The sequence below is a fragment of the Gorilla gorilla genome, chromosome 9, assembly GCF_029281585.2.
Source record: "Gorilla gorilla gorilla isolate KB3781 chromosome 9, NHGRI_mGorGor1-v2.1_pri, whole genome shotgun sequence".
Lineage (NCBI taxonomy): Eukaryota > Metazoa > Chordata > Mammalia > Primates > Hominidae > Gorilla > Gorilla gorilla.
Genome location: NC_073233.2, coordinates 105629759 through 105656049, shown reverse-complemented (window position 1 = coordinate 105656049; position 26291 = coordinate 105629759).

The window sequence follows — 26291 nt, the reverse complement described above, 5'->3', positions numbered from 1 at the left end:
CACTGACCCCAGAAACTACCCTGTAATAGGAGACATAATGTGATTGGGTTAATTTCTAGAGGAATTTATGTCCCAGACGTTGTTAAAAACAACATAGCAATCTGGTAGTAATTAGTGGAGCTTAACAGCTGGATGTTGTCAGAGAAGGAGTGAAAGAGGGTCCTACTAGTATGAGAGTCATCCCAGAGTGATCATGGACGTACCTAAAACTGTACCAATCTGTAGATCAACATCAGAGGCTTAACACTGTTGGAGGAGGAGAGATAAACTAAAATAATCAAGCCAGGTATTAAGTGAATGAACAAGAAAATAAAAACAATAATCCCCAGCACTGGGAGACTAAACATAGAGTTGCTGCAATATATTATCTAAATTGGCTGGTTTCCAGTAAAAAAGACTACTAGACTCCAAAAACAAACAAAAAGCAGGAAATCATGACCCATACAATGAAAACAAGAAGCAACAGCAACTGCCTGTAAGAGAGAAACCAGATGTCAGGTTTAACAGAAAAGACTTCAAAGTAGCTATTATGAATATGTTCATGGAATTAAAGAAAACTATAATTAAAATTAGAAGAAAGTGTGATGACAATGTTGTATCAAGTAGAGAATATCAATAAAGAGATAGAAATTATCTTTTAAAAATTTAAGGCCTAGCAAGGTGGCTCATGCCTGCAATCCCAGCACTTGGGGAGGCCGAGGTAGGCGGATCATTTGAGGTCAGGAGTTTGAGACCAGCCTGCTCAACATGGTGAAACCCCATCTCTACTAAAAATACAAATATTAGCCAGGCAGTAGTGGCATGTGCCTGTAATCTCAGCTACTCTGGAGGCTGAGGCAGGAGAATTGCCTGAACCTGGGAGGTGGAGGTTGTGGTGAGCTGAAATCATGCCACTGCACTCCAGGCTGGGTGACAGAGTAGGACCCTGTCTCCCCCCAACAAAAAAAATTTAAATAAAAACCGTGTAGCTGAATGTAGCTGAAAAGTAAAACAACTAAAAATTCTTAAGAGGGACTTGGTAGTAGAATTGACAGAAGAAAAAGAAATTTTTCTTCTGTTGGCAGAAGAAAAAATTACCAACATTGAAGATATTTCAATAGACATTATGCAAATAAAGAAATTAAAAGAATAAAAGAAAATAGACAAAGCCTCAAAGAAATGTGGAACACCATTGAGAGCATCAACACACATGTAATGAGAGTTACCAGGAGAGAATACAAAGGAGAAGAAAAAATATTCAAACAAATAAGGATGTGGTGGTTCATATCTGTAATCCCAGCACTTTGGGAAGCTGAAGCGGGAAGACTGCTCAAGCACAGGAGTGTGAGAGCAGCCTTGGCAAGTGAGTGAGGCCTCATCTCTACAAAAAATAAGAAATTAGCTGGGCATGGTAGTTCCATCTACTGAGGAGGCTGATGTGGGAGGACTGCTTGAGCCCGGGAAGTCAAGGATGCAGTATGCTGTGAATGTACCACTGCACTCCAGCCTGGGTGAAAGTGAAACACTGTCTCAAAAAAAGGGAGGGCTGAAAAAACTCTGAGTAGAATAAATGCAAAGAGATCTACAAACAGACACATGATAGTAAAAATATTGAAAGTTAACAGCAAAAAAAAAAGTCTTGGAAGCAACAAGAGAAAAACAGTGAATCACTTACAAGAAAAACCCAATAAGGTTTAAAGCTGAATTCTTGCCAGAAAAAAAATTTTTAAAAAGATGTCAGAAGGTAGTAGGATAACATATTTTAAAAGCTAAGAGAAACAAAAAACAAACAAACATAAAAGTTCTGTCAACTAAGACTCCTACATCCAACAAAGCTATCTATGAAAAATGAAGGGGAAATAAAGACTTTTCTAGAAAAATAAACACTAACAGAAATTGTTACTAGCAAATGTGTTATACAATAAATACCAAAAGAATTTCTTCTGAATGCAGGAAAGTGGCCTACACAAAGAAACAGAGAGCAGAATTAACATTTGATTCAGCAAACTACTCAGCCATAAAAAGGAACAAAATGATGTCAGTTGTAGCAACCTGGATGGAACTTTTGACAATTATTCTTAGTGAAATAACTCAGGAATGGAAAACAAAACATGGTGTGTTCTCACTCATAAGTGGGAACTAAGCTATGAGGATGCAAAGGCATAAGAATGATACAATGGACTTTGGGGACTTGGGGAAAGTGTGGGAGAGGGTGAGGGATAAAAGACAACACACTGGGTACAGTGTACACTGGGTGATGGGTGCACGGAAATCTCAGAAATCACTACTAAAGAACATATTCATGTTACCAAATGCCACCGGTTCCCCAAAAACCTATTGAAATGGAAAAAAAGCAAAAATAAAGGTAATTATGTAATTATAAAACACACAAAAATACATATTTGTAAGCTTTCTTGGCAAATTGTACAAAGTTTCAAATATGTATAATAAGTAAGTTTTGAAGATTTCATGTACAACATAGTAATGATAGTAATATTGTATACTTGAAATTTGCTGAGAGTAGACTTAACTTCTCATTACACACATGAAAAATGGTAACTATGTGGTAGCTTAATTGTGATAATAATTTAACAATACATGCACATATCAAAACATCACATTGTACACTTTAAATATACACAATTTTAAAAATATTTTTTTCTTCAACTTTTATTTTAAGTTCAGTGGTACATGTGCAGGATGTGTAGGTTTGTTACATAGGTAAATGTGCGCCACGGTGATTTGTTGCATAGATCATCCCATCACCTAGGTATTAAGCCCGACATCCATTAGCTATTTTCCGCGATGCTCTCCTTCCCTTCATACCCCTGACAGGTCCCAGTTTGTGTTGTTCCCCCAATGTTTATGTGTTCTTATCTTTCAGCTCCCACTTATAAGGAAGGACTTATGGTAATTGGTTTTCTGCTCCTGTGTTAGTTTACTGAGGATAACGGTTTTCAGCTTTATCAACGTCCCTAAAAAGGACATGATCTCATTCTTTTTTATGGCTGCATAGTATTCCATGGTGTTTGTGTACCACATTTTTTAAATCTGGTCTATCATTAATAGGCATTTAGGTTGATTCCATGTCTTTGCTATTATGAATGGTGCTGCCATGAACATATGCGTGCATGTATCTTTATAATAGAATGATTTATATTCCTTTGGGTATATACCCAGCAATGGGATTTCTCAGTCAAATGGTATTTCTGCCTCTAGGTCTTTGAGGAATCACCATACTGTCTTCCACAATGGTTGAACTAATTTACGCTTGCACCAACAGTATAAAAGCATCTGTTTTTTCTCTGCAGCCTCACCAACATCTGTTGTTTCTTGACTTTTAATAGTCACCATTCTGACTGGCATGAGATGGTATCTCATTGTGGTTTTGATTTTCATTTCTCTAATGATCAGTGATGTTGAGCATTTTTTCATGTTTCTTAATTGCACGAATGTCTTATTTTGAGAAGTGTCTGTTCATGTCCTTTGCCCACTTTTTAATGGGGTTGATTTTTCTTGTAAGTTTGTTTAAGTTCCTTGTAGAGCCTGGATATTAGATCTTTGTCAGATGGATAGATTGCAAAATTTTTCTCCCATTCTGTAGGTTATCTGTTCACTCCAATGATAGTTTCTTTTGCTGTGCAGAAGCTCTTTAGTTTAATTAGATCCCACTTGTCAATTATGGCTTTTGTTGCTATTGCTTTTGGTGTTTTCATTATGAAATTTTTGCCCTTGCCTATGTCCTGAATGGTATTTATCGATTTGAGTTTTACATTTAAGTCTTTAATCCATCTTGAGTTAATTTTTGCATAAGGTGTAAGGTAGGGGTTCAGTTTCAACTTTCTGCATATAGCTAACCAGTTCTCCTGGCACCATTTATTAAATAGAAAGTCCATTTTTCATTGCTTGTTTTCGTGGGGTTTATCAAAGATCAGATGGTTGTAGGTGTGCAATCTTACTTCTGAGTTCTCTCTTCTGTTCCATTTGTCTACGTGTCTGTTTTTGTAGCAGTGTCATGCTAATTGGTTACTGGAGCCTTGTAATATTATTTGAAGATGGGTAGCATGATGCCTCCAGCTTTGTTCTTTTTGCTTAGAACTTTCTTGGCTATATGGGCTCTTTTATGGTTACATATAAATTTGAAAATAGTTTTTTTTTTTTCTAATTCTGTGAAGAATGTCATGGTAGTTTAATGGGAATAGCATTGAGCCTATAAATTACTTTGTGCAGTATGGCCATTTTCACCATATTGATTCTATCCATGAACATGGAATGCTTTTCCATTTGTTTGTGTTCTCTGATTTATTTGAGAAGTGGTTTGTTCTCCTTGAAGAGGCCCTTCACTTCACTTGTTAGCTGTATTCTTAATTCTTAGGTATTTTATTCTTTTTCTTTCTTTTTTTTTTTTTTTTTGAGAGAGTTTATTCTTATTGCCCAGGCTGGAGTGCAGTGGCTCAATCTCAGCTCACTGCAACCTCTGCCTCCTGGGTTCAAATGATTCTCCTGCCTCAGCCTCCCAAGCAGCTGGGATTACAGTCATGCACCAGCAAGCTGGCTAATTTTGTATTTTTAGTAGAGATGGGGAGACGGGGTTTCGCCATGTTGATTAGGCTGGTCTCAAACTCCTGACCTCAGGTGATCTGCCCACCTTGGCCTCCCAAAGTGCTGGGATTACAGGCATGAGCCACCATGCCAGGCTGGTATTTTATTGTCTTTGTAGCAATTGTGAATTGGAGTTCATTCATTATTTGGCTTTCTGCTTGCCTGTTGTTGGTGTGTAGGAATGCTAGCATTATTTGAACATTGATTTTGTCTACTGAGACTTTGCTGTATTTGTTTCTCAGCTTAAGAAGCTTTTGGGCTGAGACAATGGGGTTTTCTAGATATGAGACCATGTCATCTGCAAACAAAGACAATTTGACTTTTTCTCTTCCTATTCGAATACAGTTTATTTCTTTCTCTTGCTTGATTGCCCTGGACAGAACTTCCAATACTACATTAAATAGGAGTGGTGAGAGAGGGCATCCTTGTCTTGTCCTGGTTTTCAAGGGGAGTGCTTCCAGCTTTTGTCCAATTAGTATGATATATGCTGTGGGTTTGTCATATGTGGCTCCTATTATTTTGTGGTATGTTCCTCAATACCTAGTTTATTAAGAGTTTTTAACATGAAGGGATGTTGAATTTTATTGAAGGACTTTTCTGCATCTATTGAGATAATCATGTGGTTTATGGTTTATGTCTTTATTTCTGTTTATGTGGTGAATCACATTTATTGATTTGTGTATGTTGAACCAACCTTGCATCCCAGGGATGAAGCCAAATTCATTGTGGTGGATAAGCATTTTGATGTGCTGCTGGATTCAGTTTGCCAGTGTTTTATTGAGGATTTTTGCATCAATGTTCATCAGAGATACTGGTCTGAAGTTTTCTTATTTTTTGTTGTGTCTCTGCCAGGTTTTGGCATTAAGGTGATGCTGGTCTCATAAGATGTGTTAGAAAGGAGTCCCTTCTTTTCAATTTTTTTGAATAATTTCAGTAGAAATGGTAGGAGGTCTTCTTTGTGCCTCTGGTAGAATTCAGCTGTGAGTCTGTCTGGTTCTGGGCTTTTATTGTTTGGTAGGCTATTTATTACTTCCTCAATTTCAGAACTTGTCATTGGTTTATTCAGGGATTCAATTGTTTCCTGATTCCATCTTGGGAGGGTGTATGTGTCAAGGAATTTATTCATTTCTTCTAGACTTTCTAGTTTATGTGCATAGAGGTATTTGTTGGGTTCTCTGATGGTTGTTTTTTATTTCTGTGGGGTCAGTGATGATATCCCCCTTATCATTTCTGATTGTGTTTATTTGATTCTTCTCTCTTTTCTTATTTGTTTAGTTGATGGCCTATTTTATTACTTTTTTCAAAAAAAAAAAACATTTTCTGGATTTGTTGTTTTTTTTTGAAGGGTTTTTTATGTCTCTGTCTCTTTCAGTTCAGCTCTGATCTTGGTTATTTCTTATCTTCTGCTAGCTTTGGGGTTTATTTGTTTTTGGTTCTCTAGTTCTTTTAGATGTGATGTTAGGCTGTTAACTTGAGATCTTTCTAGCTTTTGGCTGTGGGCATTTAGTGCTATAAATTTCCTCCTAACACTGCTTTAGCTGTGTCCCAGAGATTCTGGTATGTTGTCTCTTTTATTCTCATTAGTTTCTGCCATAATTTCATTATTTACCCAAGTCATTCAAGAGCAGGTTGTTCAATTTCCGTGTAGTTATGCATTTTCAAGTGAATTTCTTAATCTTGAGTTCTAATTTTATTGTGCTATGGTCTGATAGACTGTTATGATTTCAGTTCTTTTGCATTTGCTGAGGGGTGTTTTACTTCCCATTATGTGATCAATTTTAGAGTAACTGATGTGGGGTGATGAGAAAAATGTATATTCTGTTTTTAGGGGGTACACAGTTCTGTAGATCAGGGCTGCTTGATCCAGAGCTGAGCTCAGGTCCTGAATATCTTTATTAATTTTTTGTCTCCATGATCTGTCTAATATTGTCAGTGGGGTGAGTGTAAGTCTCTTTGTAGGTCTCTAAGAACTTGCTTTATGAATTTGAGTGTTCCTATATTGGGTGCATATATATTTAGGATATTTAGCTCCTCTTGTTGAATTGAACCCTTTACCATTATGTAATGGCCTTCTTTGTCTTTTTTTATTTTGTTGGTTTATAGTCTGTTTTGCCAGAAACTAGGATTGCAATCCCTGCTTTTTTCTGCTTTTCATTTGCTTGGTTAATTTACTTACATCTCTTTATTTTGAGCCCATGAATGTCCTTTCATGTGAGTTGGGTCTGTTGAGGACAGCATACTGATGGGTCTTGGCTGTTTATCCAGCTTGCTATTCTGCTACTTTTAATTTGGGCATGTAGCCCAATTTACGTTTAAGGTTAGTATTCTTATGTGTGAATTTGATCCTATCATTATGATGCTAACTGATTATTTTGCAGACTTGTTTAAATGGTTGTTTCATAGTGTCACTGGTCTTTGTACTTCAGTGTGTTTTTGTAGTGGCTGGTAATAGTTTTTCCTTTCCATATTTAGTGATTTCTTCAGGAGCTCTTGCAAGGCAAGACTAGACAAATTCCCTCAGCATTTGCTTATCTGAAAAGGATCTTATTTCTCCTTTGCTTATGAAGCTTTGTTTGGTTGAATATGAAAATCTGGTTTGGAAATTCTTTTCTTTAAGAATGTTGAATATTAGCTCCCAACCTTTTCTGGTTTGTAGGGTTTCTTCTGAGAGTTCCACTGTTAGTCTGATGGACTTCCCTTTATAAGTGACCTGGCCTTTCTCTCTGGCTGCTCTTACCACTTTTCCTTTCATTTTGACCTTGGAGAATCTAATTATATGTCTGGGGGTTGATCTTCTCATGGAGTAACTTACTGGAGTTCTCTGCATTTCCTGAATTTTAATTTTGGCCAGTCTTGCTAGGTTAGGGTAGTTCTCCTGGATGATATTCTGCAGTGTGTTTTCCAACTTGGTTTTATTCTCCCCATCCCTTTCAGATACCCCAATCAGTCATAGGTTCAGGTTTTCTACATAATCCCACATTTCTCAGAGGTTTTGTTCGTTCCTTTTTCTCTAATCTTGTCTGCCTGTCTTATTTCAGAAAAAACAGTCTTCATGATCTGACACTCTTTTCTCCTCCTGGTCTATCTTGCTATTGATACTTGTGATTGCATTGTAATGTTCTTATGTTGTGTTTTTCAGTGCCATCAGGTTGGTTATGTTCCTCTCTAAACTGACTATTCTGGTTACAAGCTCCTCTATTGTTTTATCACGATTCATGTAACCCAATTCTATGCATTGGGTTACAACATGCTCCTTTAGTTCAGTTAATTATTACCCACCTTTTGAAGCCAGTTTCTGTCAATTCAGCTATCTAAGCCTCAGCCTAGCTCTGTGCCCTTGCTGGCAAGATGTTGTGGAGGAGAAGAGGCACTCTGGCTTTTTGAGTTTTCAGCATTTTTGCTTTGATCCTTTCTCATCTTTATGGGCTTATCTACCTCAATCTTTGAGGTTACTGACCTTTGAATGTGGTTTTTGTGAGGTCTTTTTTGTTAATGTTATTGCTCTTGTTGCTTTCTGTTCATCTGTTTTTCTCTGAACAGTCTGGCCACTCTTCCTTAGGGCTGCTACAGTTGGCTGGGGATCCACTCCAGACCCTGGTTGCCTCAGTTTTTCCCATACCTGGAGGTAAAGGCTACAAAACAGCAAAGATGGCAGCCTGCTCCTTTCTCTGGAAGCTCCATCCCAGGGGGTTACTACCCTGTTGCTGGCCCACCCCAAACCCTCTGAAAACCCCTGTAGGGAGGTTTCACCCAGTCAGAAGGAATAGGATCAGGGACTCATTTAAAGAAGCTGTCTGGCTGCATTTTGTTAGTGCAGATGTGCTGAATTAGGGGTGACCCTTCCTTATCCAGACTGCCTGGACTCTCCAGAGCCAGAAGGCTGGAATGGCTGAGGTGACTAAACCACAGAAGAAAAAAAATAATTAAAATAAAAACATTGATCGACTATAAATAAAAACTTTGTTTTGACCTTGAACAATAGTTATCATTTCCTTTAGTACATAATTGATAGTACATATGCACAAGATTTTTCAAGAATTTGCAAATGATACAACAATAAATGCAATTCTACTATTGAACTATCTAAGGATAGGCCAAGGTAGTGCTGCAACATTTGACAGTTACATCATTTCACTAAATTACAGTTTTTAACTTGACAGCATATGTTTAATATAGTGAAAAAATGAGGGTAAAGACAGAGGATACACTTAAAACATTTTTTTTCTTACTAGGAGTAAATCATCCCCTCCCGTTTTATCAGCTTTCTATGTTCTTTCAAAAATGTGTTGCTTTCCAGGACTAATTAATGAACCACTTAACCAGGGTCCAGATTAAAATGTTCTTTCCCAAACTACTTGAATTCTTTTTACATTCAACTAGAAATGCTATCACAAGTGCCTTCAGGTGAATGGCTGGGATCTGGTAAAGCTTGGCTCAAAGTGTATTATACCATACTGCATTTTGTTACTGTAATCAGTATTAATATGCTCTCAGTATTCTTCATTTTTTAAGTAATTTTGAAAGAAAATGTGTTAATGAAGTATTTTATATATTAAACACACAACCTGAAATATATAGCAGATGAATTTTGGTGATCACACCCACTTAACTAATACCCTGATTTTTAAAAAAGAGATATATATATATATTTGTGTGTGTGTGTATGTGTGTGTGTGTGTGTGTGTATATATATATATATATATATTTAGCCAAGACCCTAAACGTCCCTTCTCATGTTCCATCTCAGAAGCTACCTTCTCAAAAGCAAAAAACATACTGACTTCTTTAATGAGAAATTCATTTGTTTCTTTTCAAATATTATATTAAGTGAATCACATAGAATAGTCATTGCTAAATAAGATATGTTCCCTATCCCAGTACTTACATAAACCAACACACTTCGTTGTTTTCCTCAAATGTTCTTGTGTCAGAAATAACTAGCTGACTATCAAATATTTGTGATTACCTTTCGTATTGTAGAGTTATTGCTCAGAAGCAGCTAGAGTCTAGCTAAAGATTATATTATCCAATTCCCTTGTAGGGCTCTACAAGTCTTCACAAATATTGTGTGAACAAAAGTGCTATATATTACTTTTTGGCTTATGTAATTAAAACAAAGTTTAACCTTTTCCGCACTACTTTCTCTCATCCTCCAACTGGATACTATCACCTTAGGCAACTATGAGAACCATCAGTTGGTGCAACCAACAGGTGAAAGCAGAATGGATAATATCTGAATCACCTCTTAGAAAGGAGCTTTTAATTGATACAGAACACCTTTTCAACTTTCACAGTGCAAATAATAAATATCTATATGTTTTAACAATTTTGTATTTTTGGTATCGTTTGATACAGCAATGAGTGTTAACTAATACATGTCTTTTTCTCTGATCCGTAAGCATTTTTTCACTACCCTTTTAGCAAAAACAAAAGGCCCCTTGCACATTAGAAAATGCAAATGGATGTGAGGAAGCTATGAAGTGACGTTATTCAAAACCTGTTATTAGAAGTATCATAAGGTCTGCTTTTACTGATCAAACATATTAACATAGAAAGGCTTAGCAGTTAGTTTCCCAAGGCCATTTGGCTCTTGAAGTGGAAAGTAAGGATTCTCCCAAATCAAATGCACGTGCTCTTTACCACCACAGGGTAATGCCTGATTTACCCCATTGTTTTGCAAACCCTGGGGGAAAACCCTCTTCATAAAGAGAGGCATAGAGCCATAGAAAACATTGTATTAATTTAAATTCAGCAGTTTAGATTACAGCATTTTATTTCACTTTTAATTTAACCACAGCCATAAAAGGTCTGGGTAATCTTTATCAGCATTCTGTGCTTCCAGAACATAGCTTTGTTTTATCATTTGAGAGATGTTTTGGGGAATGGGTAACCACGTGTAATACATTTCAAATCATTATAATTGTTCTTCAATTTGGCAGTGCAGGATATGAGAAATCGCAGATATCTTGCTATGTCTTGCTGACTGGAAAACTTTGTGTAACACTCATATCTAGGATGAAGAAATGCATTGCAATACTCTGAGAAACAAAGTATTATGGATTATCTAGAGTTAGATTTCCATGGTTCATATTCAGAAAGCAAAGGAAATAAAAATGAGCTGTGATAGGAGAGGGGTAAGATGGGCTATAATATGTCTGCCAAATAGTGTTAGTCAGGTCCTTGACATTTCAAAGGCAATTACAAAGCTAGAAGTGCAACTAAAAGTACACTGTTATGAATATACGTAGACTGGTTAATTAATAACAAAACAATTTTATTTCTACCCAGAGCTGACCAACTTTTATCCCTCTTCCACATTAATATAGGAGGAATGGGCAAAAATAAGGCAGCTACTGTTTTATGCAAAAAAAGTTCATATAAATGATTACTGTATTTTTAAAAATAGTTACAAAGAGAAATGCACAGGTTGTGATGAGATTCAGAAGGACCATTTTGCACTCTTAACCCATAATTGCACAGCATTTGAATTTATCTAATGCTTTTTAACTTGTTACATTAATAATAATGCTGTTTATCACTTAATAATAACGTATTTAAATACTGTTTGAAATTGACAAAAAACTAGTGGCACATTATTTAAAAATATTTTATTGCGAAAAATGTTAAATGTTGACAAAAGTAGAGAGATATAATAAACTTGTATTCATGGCCCAGCTTCAAATATTAGTATTAATCCTTGTAAATTAGGCTTCATTTTTCTCTCTCCAAATTTGTATGTGAGTGTGCACATACACAATTGCATATATATATATATATATATATACCCACACATAGTATGTATATGTTAATGTGTTTGTGAATATGTATGTATATGAAAATATGTGTGTGCTTTTAATAAGCTAAGATGTCTCCATAACACCTGAAAATAATAACTATTTCCAATATCACTTAATTCAAATCCAAATTTCTCTGCCTTGAAACTTTTTACTGTTATTTTACTATTGTTTGCACCAGGATGCAAAGCATTCTCACAGGTTATATTCACTGTTAATGTCTCTTTCATGCTCCAACAATCCCACTTGATTATTTCATTCCAGGCCTTTTCAATGGCAGAGCTAGAAAACACATAATATATTTATTTTTATTTTATTATATTTTAATAATTTGGGGGGAACAAGTGGTTTTTGGTTACACGGATATATTCTTTAGTGGTGATTTCTGAGATTTTGGAGCACCTGTCAACTGAGTAGTGTACACTATACCTAATGTGTAGTATTTATCCCTCACCCCTCTCCCACCCTTCCTCCCAAGTCCCCAAAGTCCATTATATCATTCTTAGGCATTTGCATCCTCATAGCTTAGCTGCCACTTATAAGTGAGAACATATGATATTTGGTTTTCTATTCCTGCATTACTTCAGTTAGAATAATCTTCTCCAGCCCCATCCAGGTTGCTGCAAAGGCCATTCTTTCATTCCTTTTAAGGGCTGAGTGTGGTGTATATATCCCATGGTGTATATATACTACATTTTTTTAATCCACTCATTGGTTAATGGGCATTTAGGCTGGTTCCATATTTTTGCAATAGTGAATTGTGCTGCTATAGACATGCATGTGCAAATGTCTTTTTTATACAATGACTTCTTTTCCTTTGGGTAGATACCTAGTGGTGGGATTGCTGGATTGAATGGTAGTTCAACTTTTAATTCCTTATCGAATCTCCATACTGTTTTCCCTAGTGGTTGTACTAGTTTACATTCCCAACAAACATTCAGGTAAATTTTGTCTTCTAGAATTTTTATGGCTTCAGTGTAAAAGTGTTCTCTTTTCACCAAATCCATGCAAATATCTATTTTTTTATTTTTTAATTATGGCCATTTTTGCAGAAGTAAGGGGGTATTTCATTGTGGTTTTGATTTGCATTTCCCTGATAATTAGTAATATTGAGCATTTTTTCATATATTTTTTGGCCATTTGTATATTTTCTTTTGAGAATTGTCTATTTATGTCCTTAGCTCACTTTTTGATGGGATTTTTTTTCTTGTGATTTGTTTGAGTGCCTTGAAGATTCTGGATATTAGTCCTTTGTTAGATACATAGTTTGTGAATATTTTCTCCCACTCTGTGGGTTGTCTGTTTACTCTGCTGATCATTTCTTTTGCTGTGCAGAAGCTTTTTAGTTTAATTAGGTCCCATCTATTTATTTTTGTTTTTGTTGCGATATGCTTTTGGGCTCTTCATCACGAACTCTTTGCCTAAGCCAATGTCTAGATGAATTTATCCAATGTTATCTTCTAGAATTTTTATGGTTTCAGGTCTTAGATTTAAGCCTTTGATCCATTTTGAGTTGATTTTTGTATAAGGTAAGAGATGAGGATCCAGTTTCATTCTTTTACAGGTGGTTTGCCAATTATCCCAGCACCATTTGTTGAATAGGGTGTCCTTTCCCCACTCTATGTTTTTGTTTGCTTTATGAAAGATCAGTTGGCTGTAAGTATTTGGCTTTATTTCTGAGTTCTCTATTCTGTTCCTTTGGTCTATGTGCCTCTTTTGATACCACTACCATGTTGTTATTGTGACTATGGCCTTATAGTATAGTTTGAAATTAGGTAGTGTAATGCCTCCAGATTTGTTCTTTTTGATTAGCCTTGCTTTGTGTATACAGGCTTTCTTTTGGTTCTGTATGAATTTTTGGATTTATTTTTCTAGTTCTGTGAAGAATGATGGTGGTATTTTGATGGGAATTGCATTGAATCTGAAGATTGCTTTTGGCAGTATGGTTATTTTCACAATATTGATTCTACCCATCCATGAACATGGGATGTGTTTCCATTTGTTTGTCTCATCCATGATTTCTTTCAGCAGCATTTCATAGTTTTCCCTGTAGAGGTATTTTACCTCCTTGGTTAAGTATATTCCTAGGTATTTGATGTTATTTTATTTGCAGCTGTTGTAAAAAGTGTTGAGTTCTTGATTTGTTTCTCAGATTGGTCATTGTTGGTGTATAGCAGTGCTACTGATTTGTGTACATTAATTTTGTAAACTGAGACTTTATTGAATTCATTTATCAGATCTAGGAGCTTTTTGGATGATTCTTCAGGGTTTTCTAGGTATATGATCAGCAAACAGCAACGGTTTGACTTCATTTTTACCAATTTGGATGCCTTTTATTTTTTTCTGTTGTCTGATTGCTCTAGCTAGGAATTCCAGGACTATGTTGAATAGAAGTAGTGAAAGTAGGAATTCTTTTTCCAGTTCTCAGGGAGAATGATTTCAACTTTTCCCCATTTAGTATAATGTTAGCTGTGGGTTTGTCATAGATGGCTTTTATTACCTTGAAATATGTCCCTTCTATGTCAATTTTGCTGAGGGTTTGTTTTTTTGTTTGTTTGTTTGCGACAGAGTCTCACTCTGTCACCCAGGCTGGAGTGCAGTGGTGCGATCTCAGCTCACCGGAGCCTCCACTTCCCAGGTTCAAGCAATTCTCCTGCTTCAACCTCCCAAGTAGCTGGGACTACAGGTGCATGCTACTATGCCTGGCTAATTTTTTGGATTTTCATTAGAGACGAGGTTTCACCGTGTTAGCCAGGATGTTCTCCATCTGACCTCGTAATCCACCTGCCTTGGCCTTCCAAAGTGCTTGGATTATAGGCGTGAGCCACCATGCCCAGCCTGCTGAGAGTTTTAATCATAAAGCAATGCTGGATTTTGTAAGATAACTCTTTCTGTGTCTATTGAGATGATCATATGATTTTTGTTTTTAATTCTGTTTATGTGATGTGTCATATTTATTTACTTGCCTGTGTTAAATAATCCATGCATCCATGGCATAAAACCCACTTGATCATGTTGTATTATCTTTTTGATATGCTGTTGGACTCGGTTAGCTAATATTTTGTTGAGAATTTCTGAATCTATGTTCAATAGGGATATTGGTCTGGAGTTCTCTTTTTGTTATGTCCTTTCTTGGTTGAGATATTAGGGTGATATTGGCTTCATAGAATGCTTTAGGGAGGATTCCCTCTTTATCTATCCTTTGGAATAGTTTCAGCAGTATTGGTATCAATTATTTGAATGCCACACAGAATTCACTTGTGAATCTATCAGGTCCTGCACTTTTTTTGCTGGCAATTTTGTTATTACTGTTTTAATTTCACTACTTGTTATTGGTCAGTTCAGAGTATCCGTTTCTTCCTGATTAAATCCAGAAGGGGTGTATATTTCCAGAAATTTATCTACCTTCTCTAGATTTTCTAGTTTGTGTGTATAAAGGTGTTCATTGTAGCCTTGAATGATCTTTTGCATTTCTATAGTATCGGTTGTACTATCTCCTGTTTCATTTCTAATTGAGCATATTAGGTTCATCTCTCTTCTTATTTTATTAATCTCACTAATAGTCTATCAATTTTATTTTTTGAAGGACCAGCTTTTTGTTTATCTTTTGTATTGTTTTGTTGTTTCAATTTCATTTAGTTCTGCTCTGATCATTGTTATTTCTCTTCTTCTGCTGGGTTTGGGTTTGGTTTGTTCTTATTCCTCTAGTTCCTTGAGGTGTGACTTTCAATTGCCTATTTGTGCTCTTTCAGACTTTTTCATGTAGGCATGTAATGCTATGAACTCTCCTCTTAGCACTGTTTTTGCTGTGTCCCAGTGGTTTTGATAAGTTTTGTCACTATTTTTCAGTTCAAAGAATTTCTAAATTTCCATCTTGATTTCATTGTTAACCCAAAGATCATTCAAAAGCAGATTATTTAATTTTCATATATTTTAATAGTTTTGAGGGTTCCTTTTGAAATTCATTTCCAGTTTTATTCCGCTCTGGATTGAGAGGATAGTTGATGTGATTTCCACTTTCTTAAATTTATTGAGACTTGCTTGTGGCCAACATGATCTAGCTTCTAGAATGTTCCATGTGCAGATAAAAAGAATGCATATTCTGCAGTTTTTGGGTAGAATGTTCTGTAAATATCTTTTAAGTCTATTTGTTCTGGGTGTAGTTTAAGTTCATTGTTTCTTTGTTGGCTTCCTGTCTTGATGACCAGTCTAGTGCTGTCAGTAAAGTATTGAATTCTTCCACTATTTTTGTGTTGCTGTCCATCCAATTTCTAAGGTCTGGTAGTAATTGTTTTGTAAATGGGAGCTCCAGTGTTAGGTGCATATACTTAGGTTGGTGCAAAAGTAATTGCAGTTTCTGTCATTAAAAGTAATGGCAAAAATTGCAATTGTTTTTGTACCAACCTAATATATTTAGGATTGTGATATTTTTCTGTAGGACTAATCTTTTTATTTTATTTATTTTTTTCTGATTTTGCTTTAAGTCTGTTTTGTCTGATATAAGAATAGTCACTCCTGCTCACTTTTGGTTTCCATTTGCATGGGATATTGTTTTCCACCTTTTTACTTTAAGTTTATGTGAGTCCTTATGTGTTAGGTGAGTTTCTTGGAGACAGCAGTTACTTAGTTGGTGGATTTTTATCCATTCTATCATTCTGCATCTTTTAAGTTGAGAATTTAGGCCACTTGCATTCAACGTTAGTATTGAGATGTGAGGTACTGTTCTATTCACCATGGTAGTTGCCTTCTAAATACCTTGTTTTTCCCTTTGGATTATTGTTTTATAGGCCCTGTGACATTTACACTTTAAAGAGGTTCTATTTTGGTGTATTTTGAGGTTTTGTTTCAAGATGTAGAACTCTTTTTAGCATTACTTGTACTCCTGGCTTGGTAATGGCAGATTCTCTTAGCATTTATTTGTCTGAAAAAGACTGTTTTCCCTTCCTTTATGAAGCTTAGTTTCATTAGATACAAAATTCTTGGCTGCCAAATATCTTGTTTAAGGAGGCTAAAGATTGGACCTCAATCCTTCTGGCTTATAAGGTTTCTGCTGAGAAAACTGCTGTTAATGTGATAGGTTTTCCTTTATTGTTTGCCTGATGCTTTTGTCTCACAGCTCTTAAGATTCTTTCCTTCACCTTGACTTTAGATAACCTGATGACTGCGTGCCTAGGTGATGATCTTTTTGCGATGAATTTCCCAGAAATTTTTTGAGCTTTTTGTATTTGTATGTCTAGATCTGTAACAAGGCCAGGGAAGTTAACTAGATTATTTCCTCAAATAATTTTTCCAAACTTTTAGATTTCTCTTCTTCCTCAGGAATACCAATTATTCTTAGATTTGACTGTTTTACATAATCCCAAATTAGTTGCAGCCTTTGTTATTAAAAAAAAAACAAAACCTTTTTCTTTGTCTTGGTCTGATTGGGTTAATTTGAAAGCCTTGTCTTCAAGCTCTGTTTTCTCTTTTCTACTTGTTCTAGTCTATTGTTGAAACTTTTCCTGTGCATTTTGTACTTCTCTAATTGTGTCTGTTATTTCCAGAAGTTGTGACTGTTTTTTCTTTATGATATCTATTTCTCTGGAAAATTTTGCATCCATATCCTGCATTTTTTTTTTTAATTTTTAAAAGTTGGTTTCACCTTCCTCTGGTATCTCTTTGAGTAGCTTAATAACAAACCTTATAAATTCTTTAGATGGCTCAGTTGTGGCTAAGGGAGGTGGGTAGATGTAATACTGAATGGTGAGCCAACGTCCCAGCCTTGATGATGGTAGCTGGGGGAGCTCTCAACTAGCTGTGCTAAGGTTTTATCAGGGTGAAGAGTGGGAGCTACCTCAGCTCCCTTGCCAGGTCAGCAGGAAAGCTATTCACCTCCCAGCCTCATTCCTGTCCTATTGTTTCAGCTATTCAGATCAGACAGGCATCTCTTTTCATCTATAGGAATGTTGATGTTCCAAGTAGGAAGGAATTGTGTCTCTGCCTCTCATGCAGGCCTGAATCTGGAGTGTGCTCTTCCTGTGGGGCTGCACTCACCCTGAATTGTTCCAGAAAGTCTTACTATAGGTGCCTCCAGGCTGCATTCCTGTGGGGGAAAACCCAGCTGTGTCTGTGGTGGTGTGTCAGAGGGGAAAAAGGATTCCTTCTCCAAGGCCCTTCATGATCAGAGAAGCTGCCTGCTGTTGGGGTATAGATGCAGACTTTCTCTACTGTGCCCAGCCCTGCAATTGTGTCTCTGCTGTGAGGAACTACCCATCAGTGCAAAGATCTGTAATTCAAGGCCTGGTGTTCAGATTCTTTTATCCCACAGGGTGATCTTTTGATGTGGTGCTCTCCTGCTTCCTCTAGGAATGGGGCTTTCTGAGAGCCAGACTGCAGTGATTTTTATTGCTCTTCTGGGTCTAGCCACCCAGCAGGGCTACCAGGCTCCAAGCTGGTGCTGGGGAATATCTGCAAAGAGTCATGTGATGTGATCTGTCTTCAGGTTTTCCAGCCATAGATGCCAGCCGTGGCTCTGGTGGAGGTGGCAGAGGAATGAAGTAGACTCATTCAGAGTCCTTGGTAGTAGATTGTTTAGTGTGCTGGCTTTATCAAATGCTGGCTATGCTAGCAGTGAAGTTGTTACATGGACAGACTCAGGACCTTTGGTTAGCCAGGATGTTGCTGCTGGTGGTATTAGTCATTGTTTTCTTTTTCCTGGGAGCAGGATTATTCTGTCTTGAGTTGCTGTAATGGCCTGAGATGATTGGCCTCCAGCCAGGATGTGGTACTTTCAAGAGAACACCAGGTCTGGTATTAGCAATATCATATAAACTTGCCCTAAGCTGGCAAGGGAGGTATTCTGGTTTCTCAGGCAATGTGCGGGGCCACAAAACTCCCAAGAGTATATGTATTTTCTGTTTGGCTACCAGGGTGGGTAGAAAAAAACCATCAGGTAGGGGCAGGGTTAGGCAGGTCTGAACTCTCCTTGGGCAGGGCTTGCTATGACCATTGTGGGGGATGGTGTTGTGATTCTCGGGTCAATGGGATTAGGTTCCAGAGAAGATTATATAGTTAATAATAATCTGCTGTGCTGTATAGTTCTCCAGGGGAGTGGGGGATAGCCAGTAGCAAAAGGTCTCACCCAGTTCCCGTGCAGTTGGTGAGGCTGTTCTGGCTCCCACAGTGCCCCGCTAACAGCGTCAAGTTTAGATGCAGGCAGCCTGCATGAGGAACTCAGACCTTGTCCCAGACTATACGCTTCCCCACTGAACAAGCAAGCTAGGCTTTCAGCCTTGCCCCTCCCTGTCTGTCCACAATGTTCGCGGTGGCTCCTGCACTCATATCTGCAGGACTTCTCCTTTGCCCCCAGATTCTGCTCACAAAAAGTTTGTGCACACTCAAAATTATTACAAAATTCAGTTGGAAGCTTTTTTCACCCTGTTAACACTCCCTAATCCCATTGTTTGCCTTCCCTGAGGGCCCCTGTGAGATATAGTCAGGAATGGCTTCCCTGGGCTTAAGCTGGAAAATGGAAGTGCCTCTGAGGCTCTTCCTGCTGATGCTTCTACTTGTGTATTTCAGACAACTCCTTAAATCCATTTCAGCTCTAGATAAGGTTAAATTCTTCTTCTGTGGTCTAAATTTTCCAATTCCCCAGCAGGAATGTGCATTCAGAAGCAGGTTTTCCCCCACTCACACTTTGGGAACACACAGTTTTTCACCTGCTTCATGGAATTTGAAGCGGTGTGCTGCTTTTTTCAAAGGATCTATAAATTCTTACAGTTTTCCTGGTACATTCCTGCAATAGCTCTTGGAGCAAAAGTTCATAGTGTGAGTTGCCACACACTATTCTGTCCATCCAAGTGGGAGATGCATGTTAGCCCTGTTTCCTATCTGCCATTTTCCAAAGGTCTCCTCAAAATACATAATATTTAGAGAAAACCCAATAACATCATATTGTTAATCCTAATTCAAATATAAGACTGAAAATTATAGGTTCTTTCTTAACATCTTCCATCTCTTTTATTTCATAATGAAAATTTTGCTTTCTAACTATATACATGTTGGGTGAAGATAATTTCGTTTATTATTAATAAGCTACATTATACCCAAGGGACTCCCTTTCTTCACCTGTCTTATACATATTTATGTCAAGTGTGAAGTTTCTCATTGTAAGTGGAGTAATTAGCTTTTGTGGGAAACTCTGGATTCAGAACAGCAAAACACATATGTTAGTAATAGTCATTATTTTTTTTCAGTTTTTTAAGATATAATTTACATATCATATAACTCACATATTTAAATTATACAATTCAATTGTTTTTAGTGTGTTTAGAGATATGTGCAATGGTTACCACAGGCAATTTTACAACACTGTCATCATTTCAAAAACTAACATCATACCCACTAGCTCTCCCCAACACTCCTTCACAGTTCTAAGCACCCACTAGTATGTTTTCTGTCTATATAACATCGTTTCCTATTTTTGCCTTTCAAATGAGTGGAATAATATAATGTAAAGTGTTTTGTGTCTGGTTACTTTCAGTTAGCATAATGTTTCAAGATTTATTCATGCTCTAGCAATATCAGTACTTTTATATTTTATGGCTGAATAATATTTCATCTATAGACATACTACATTTTGTCTATCCTTTTATCTATTGATGGGCATTTGCATTGCTTCTACTTTTTGGCTATTATTAATTGTGTTGTTAAAATATTAATGTACAAGCTTTTGTCTAGATATATGTTTTCATTTCTCTTGTGTGTTTACCTAGGAGTGGAATTACTGAATCACATAGTAACTCTATGTTTAATCACTTGAGAAACTGCCAAACTGTTTTCCAAAACGGCTGTACCATTTTAAATTTATACTAGGAGTGATGGATATTTCAATTTCTCTATATCCTTTTTAATACTTGTTAATTGATGTTTTTATTTTTCAAATCCTCATGTGTGTAAAGTGTTACAATATTGTGGTTTTCATTTACATTTGCCTGGTGATTATGTTGCACATCTTTTTTGTATGTGTATATTGGCCATTTTTATGTCATCCTTGATAAATGCCTAGTCTGATTCTTTGTTCATTATTTAATGGGATTATTTTTGTCTTTTATTATTGAGTTGTAAGAGGTATTCATATATTCTAGATACAAGTACCTTTTTATAAGTATGATTTGCAAGTAGTTTTTTCCATTCCATGGATTGTCTTCTCACTTTCTTGATAGAGTCTCTTATTCAATTCCCACATATTTGTTAATTTTCCAATTCCCTCTTATTATTGATGTATAATTATTTTATTACAATCAAAGGACATATTCTGTATTTTTTCATCCATTTTAAATTTAGTGAGGCTTGTGTTTTGGTCTGGTATATGGCTCATCTTTAAGAAGGTTTTCTGTACACTTGAAAAAAATGTATATTCTGCTTTTAGTGGTGGAGTTTTCTATAGATTAGATCTAGTTAATTTACAGTGTTGTACAAGTCTTGTATTTCCTTTTTAATATACTGCCTAGTTTTTCTATCTAGTATTGACAGTGGGGTACTGAAATTTCTAACTATTAATAGAGAAACACCTAATTTTCCCTTTAATTCTGTCACTTTTATTTCAAATATTTTGAGGCTCTGCTGTTGGGTGCATATATGTTTATAATTGCTATATCTGCATCTTTGGCAGTCCCTTTTATCAATATAAAATTTTGCTTTATTTTTTCAACATTTATTCACTTTCAAGTCTATTTGTGTGGCTATTTTCAGCTGTGAACTATTGCAGGTCATTTATGGTTATTGTTTGTATGATACCTCTTTTCCCATCTTTTATCCCTTATTACATTTTAATAATATCATATTTTAAAGGTATATATTAATATCATTAATCTTACATCATAGTCTTACTCTTTAATTTTATCATATGTTTAATTCTAAGAAAAATTTTTCTCTGTTTTGGTTTTCCTTTAATTTTTTAAAATGTACATGGCATTTATATTTTACTAAGACTTATGTATTTACTTACACAGTGCTAGGATTCACTCAGTGCTAAGATTTATCACCGACATTGTTGTTGGTAGCTTTATTTCATTTCTTTTGTGGAATATTCTAATGTGTGACTATGCCACTATCTATCCGTTATACTTTCAGTGTATATGATTTGTTTTCAAGTTTTTGCTAGTTCAAACAGTGATGTTGTGAGTATCAGCTGTCCATAGGCAAGAGATTTGTTGAGTATATACATACTAAGAATGAGGTGTCTGTGAAAGTATATATTGTCAATATCAATATGATGCCAATTTTTTATCAAAGCAATTGTACCAATGTATACTCCCATGAGTGCCTGTTAATTCACCCTGTTGTATTGTTAAAGTTATCACCTTTTACCACTAGAGGCACAAAAAGTCATATTTCATTTTGGGCCTTTACATGACTCAATTGTCCTAATATAGAAAATTATCTTACTTATTTCCTTCTGCATCACTATTCTGTACATTCATTGGTGACTAACTGGTTTTGCCAGATAAAATATTTCTGGAGACTTGTTGCAGAACAATATAAATATACTTAACACTCCTGAGCTGTACTGTTAAAATAGTTCATTATATGTTATATGTATTTTACTACATTTTTGTTTTTTTGAGATGGAGTCTCACTCTGTCACCTAGGCTGGAGTGCAGTGGTGTTGAGAGGTGACAACGTGCCGGCAGCCCTCGCTCACTCTCAGGGCCTCCTCGGCCTCGGCGTCTGCTCTGGCCGTGCTCGAGGAGCCCTTCAGCCCGCTGCTGCACTGTGGGAACCCCTCTCTGGGGCTGGCAGAGGCTGGAGCCGGCTCCCTCTGCTCGCAGGGAGGTGTGGAGGGAGAGGTGTGGGCGGGAGCCCAGGCTAAGTGCCGCGATGGTGGGCCGGCGCGGGTTCCGGTGGGGGCGGGCTCCTTGGTGCGGCAGGCCGGAGCCTGCTGGGCTTGATTACAGGCTGGGTCCCGTGCGTGGACCACCGTTCCCTCTTCATGGGGTCGTTGGCCATGATGGCAGGTCTCCGTGTCTTTCTCCCTTCCCCTCTTTTCCTGTTGGTTGTCTGGGACGAGCTCTCTCTGGGCTGCCAGAGTGCCCAGGCTAGGTGCCGCAAAGTCCTGGGGCGAGTGTCAGTGGGAGGTGAAGCAGGCTGGGCTTCTGGGATGGGTGGGGACTTGGAGAACTTTTCTGTCTAGGTAAAGCATTGTAAATGCACCAATCAGCACTCTGTGTCTAGCTAAAGGTTTGTAAATGCACCAATCAGTGCTCTGTGTCTAGCTAATTGGGTGGGGACTTGCAGAACTTTTGTGTCTAGCTAAAGATTGTAAATGTACCAATCAGCACTCTGTGTCTAGCTAAAGGTTTGTAAACACACCAGTCAGCACTCTCAAAACGGACCAATCAACTCTCTATAATATGGACCAATCAGCTCTCTGTAAAATGGACCAATCAGCAGGATGTGGGTGGGGCCAGATAAGGGAATAAACCCAGGCCATCGGAGCCAGCAGCGGCAACCGGGTCAGGTCCCCTTCCACGCTGTGGAGGGTTTGTTCTTTCTCTCTTTGCAATAAATCTTGCTGCTGCTCACTCTTTGGTCTGTGCCGCCTTTAAGAGCTATAACACTCACCCAAAAGGTTTGCAGCTTCACTCATGAAGCCAGCGAGACCACGAACCCACTGGAAGGAACGAACAATTCCAGACATGCTGCCTTTAAGAGCTGTAACACTCACCACGGGGGTGCACGGCTTCACTCCTGAAGTCAGCGAGACCACGAACCCAGCAGAAGGAAGAAACTCCGGATACATCTGAACATCTGAAGGAACAAACTCCAGACAAACTCCAGACACACCATCTTTAAGAACTATAACACTCACCGCGAGTGTCTGCAGCTTCATTCTTGAAGTCAGCGAGACCAAGAACCCACCACTTCCAGACACAGCATCTGGGTTCACTGCAACCTCCACCTCCCAGGTTTAAGCAATTTTCTGCCTCAGTCTCCCGAGTAGCTGGGATTACAGGGGCCTGCCACCATGCCCAGCTAATTGTTTTTGTATTTTTAGTAGAGACAGGGTTTCACCATCTTGGCCAGGCTGGTCTTGAACTCCTCACCTCAGGTGATCCACCCATCTTGGCCTCCCAAAGTGCTGGGATTACAGGTGTGAGCCACTGCGCCTGGCCTACAATTAATTTTTTAATGTAGGTTTGAAAGAATATATCATCAGTAGGACCCAGCAGAAAAAAACACAGAGAGGTGATATGTGGAAAGAATGAGAAACTGACATGAAGGGTAGTGATGATATAGGGGTGAAAATGACAAAGCTATGGATACAAAGATTGTTGAGTCATGAGTGATGCCTGTGAGAACTGGGCAAAAGACAAAGGAATGAATTCAAGCCTCAAAATTTCTGAGTAAAACTTGGTGAAATTTCTTGGTCGGTTTTTGCATGGTTGTCTAAATGGCTTTAAGGTTATTACTTACTTCAGTCCTTATTATGTAAGCCTGTCACTGATTTGCAAGCTCAAAATATTTAGGCCAAGAGTTTTCAATCTAAGAAGTCTTACCTGATTGGACTTTATGTGTTCAATTAAGTATATATTATATTATTTGTTTTAGTGAAAGGACGTTGGTATAAATAGAGGGCCTGAATTATTAACAATGTTAAGCGCCAAAGTTAAAATTTCAAGTGAAATAATCAAAAGAGTTCTCCTTTGTTATAAAAATTTATTTTATCACACTTTGTTCCTGTAGTTTTTGCACCTTTGGTTAATTTGTGTTTATTTTGAATGAAGTGACACTTTCACACTTTTTACACTACCGTTTGAATCTTCTATTATGTGTTTTGCTGTACATTTTACTGAGACTTCATTTCACTTTATTCTCTTAGGGCATTATTCTATTTTTATGCCTTATTTCCCAGGATTGAATAATTTTATTTTAGATATTAGAATCCCTTGCAATGATCAAAGGAAACATACTGTATGGAGTATATGTATGAGAAAAATAAGGATTGGATAAATTACACAAGTCTTGAAAAAATAAATATGTACTGTGTTTGAATCTCTTTCATGGTAAACTTGTTCAATGAACGTGTAATAGTACATTTAATTCTCCTGGCCTTAGTGCTTGTGTTAAAACAGAAATGACAATACTTAACTCTGCAATTAGTTTTATGATATATACAAAGAGTTAGGAAACAGTTATGATGATGATGGAAAAAATGAATTTTGGACATATTTTTAAGAATAAAGATCAAAGTCTGTATTAAAACTTTAGAATATATCAAACAGACACTGGAGTGCATGAAATTAAGTGTATAGGTTGTTGTGTTCTAATGCAAATATTGCTGTCAATTAATTCTTTGCTACTTACCAATTACAATTCCTCAAACTTTGCTTAGGGGTAAAAATTATACTGGCTTTTGATTATCACTCCATGTTTTCTTTAGAATGGTACTATCTATGGGTACATGCATAAATAAGAAGGTGTTTGTTTCCCAGTTTGAACTTTATATGGACAGAATCTTAAAGTGTTATGGTGTAAACAATTGTCTCCCTAAAATTCGTATGTTGAAATCCTAACCGATAATGAAATGATGTTAGGTGCTGGCAACTTTAATATGTAATTAGGTCACCAAGGTGGAGCCCTCATGAATGGGATTAGTGTTCTTGTAAGAATAGACGGAGAGGTTGCCCTCACTGTCTCTGTTCTGTTCTTCATTACATGAGGACACATCAAGAAAATGGCCACCTGTAAACTCTCACCAGACACCAAATGTATCAGCTCCTTGACCTTGGACTTCAAGCAAATTCTTCTTACAACAAAGTTATGAAGATTTTTAAAAATTACTTTTGATCTTTTATTGTGTTCATTTTCACATTTAGCTCTCAAATCTACCCGTATCTAATGACTATGTACAGTTTTAGTTTAGAATCTGTTTCATACCCTCCTCATACACATAGTTTTCCTATAATTATTTGTTGAAGCATTTTTTCCCCCTTTGCTTTGCTGAACCACCTATGAAATATCTTAGCTTATATCTGGCCTCTGTTGTACTAATTGAACTAATACTATTCTAAAGTATGATAATAATAACAAATGTTGATATGTAGTGGAGAGGCGGCCATCCCTTGTGTTTTTTCAAAGTGGTTCTCACTATTATTCCTGTAAATTCCATACAAATTTCAGAGTTTCACCATCTCTACAATGTTACATGATTCCTATTACAAGTGGCTAAAATTTATTGATATATTTGAGAACCATTATTTTTAAAATAGAGTCTTTATATATAGATAGATAGATAGATACACTCTTTCTATATGTATATATAAAGGCTATCTTCTTTTTTTTGAGACAGAGTCTCAAATTATATCAATATTATTTTATGGTTTACTGTGTTGAATTAGAAGTCTTGCATTTGTGGTGGTGTTAGAATTATTCCTAGGTATATAATGCCTTTATGGTATTTTTTCTTTTTTATGTTATTGCTCTATGTAAACATAAAATTGGGTTTGTATATTAAATTTTATTCACAAATGTGTCTGGATTATAATCAAAACAATTTGTAAACCTGTTTAAATTTTTATATATCCTACATATTATCAGTAAATAATGACTGTTGTTCTCTTTCCCTAGCCTCATACTTTTCATTTCTTTTTTGCTCTTTACTTTATGGGTTAGGCATTTCACTATAGTATATAACAGAAGTGAACCAATAAAGCTTACCTGGTCCATAATCCTTCAAAATTGGCTTACAAAATTTTATTATTCAGTGAGGAAAATGTATGAAGTTTCTTTGGTGGGCACTTTTTAAAAATTAAATTAAGGGAGTTCTGGTATATTCTGAGTTTTCTATAGGCTTTCACCATTAAAGACTGGTGATTTTTATCAAGTATTTTGTCTGTATATATTAAGATAGTCATATTCATCTTTAATGTG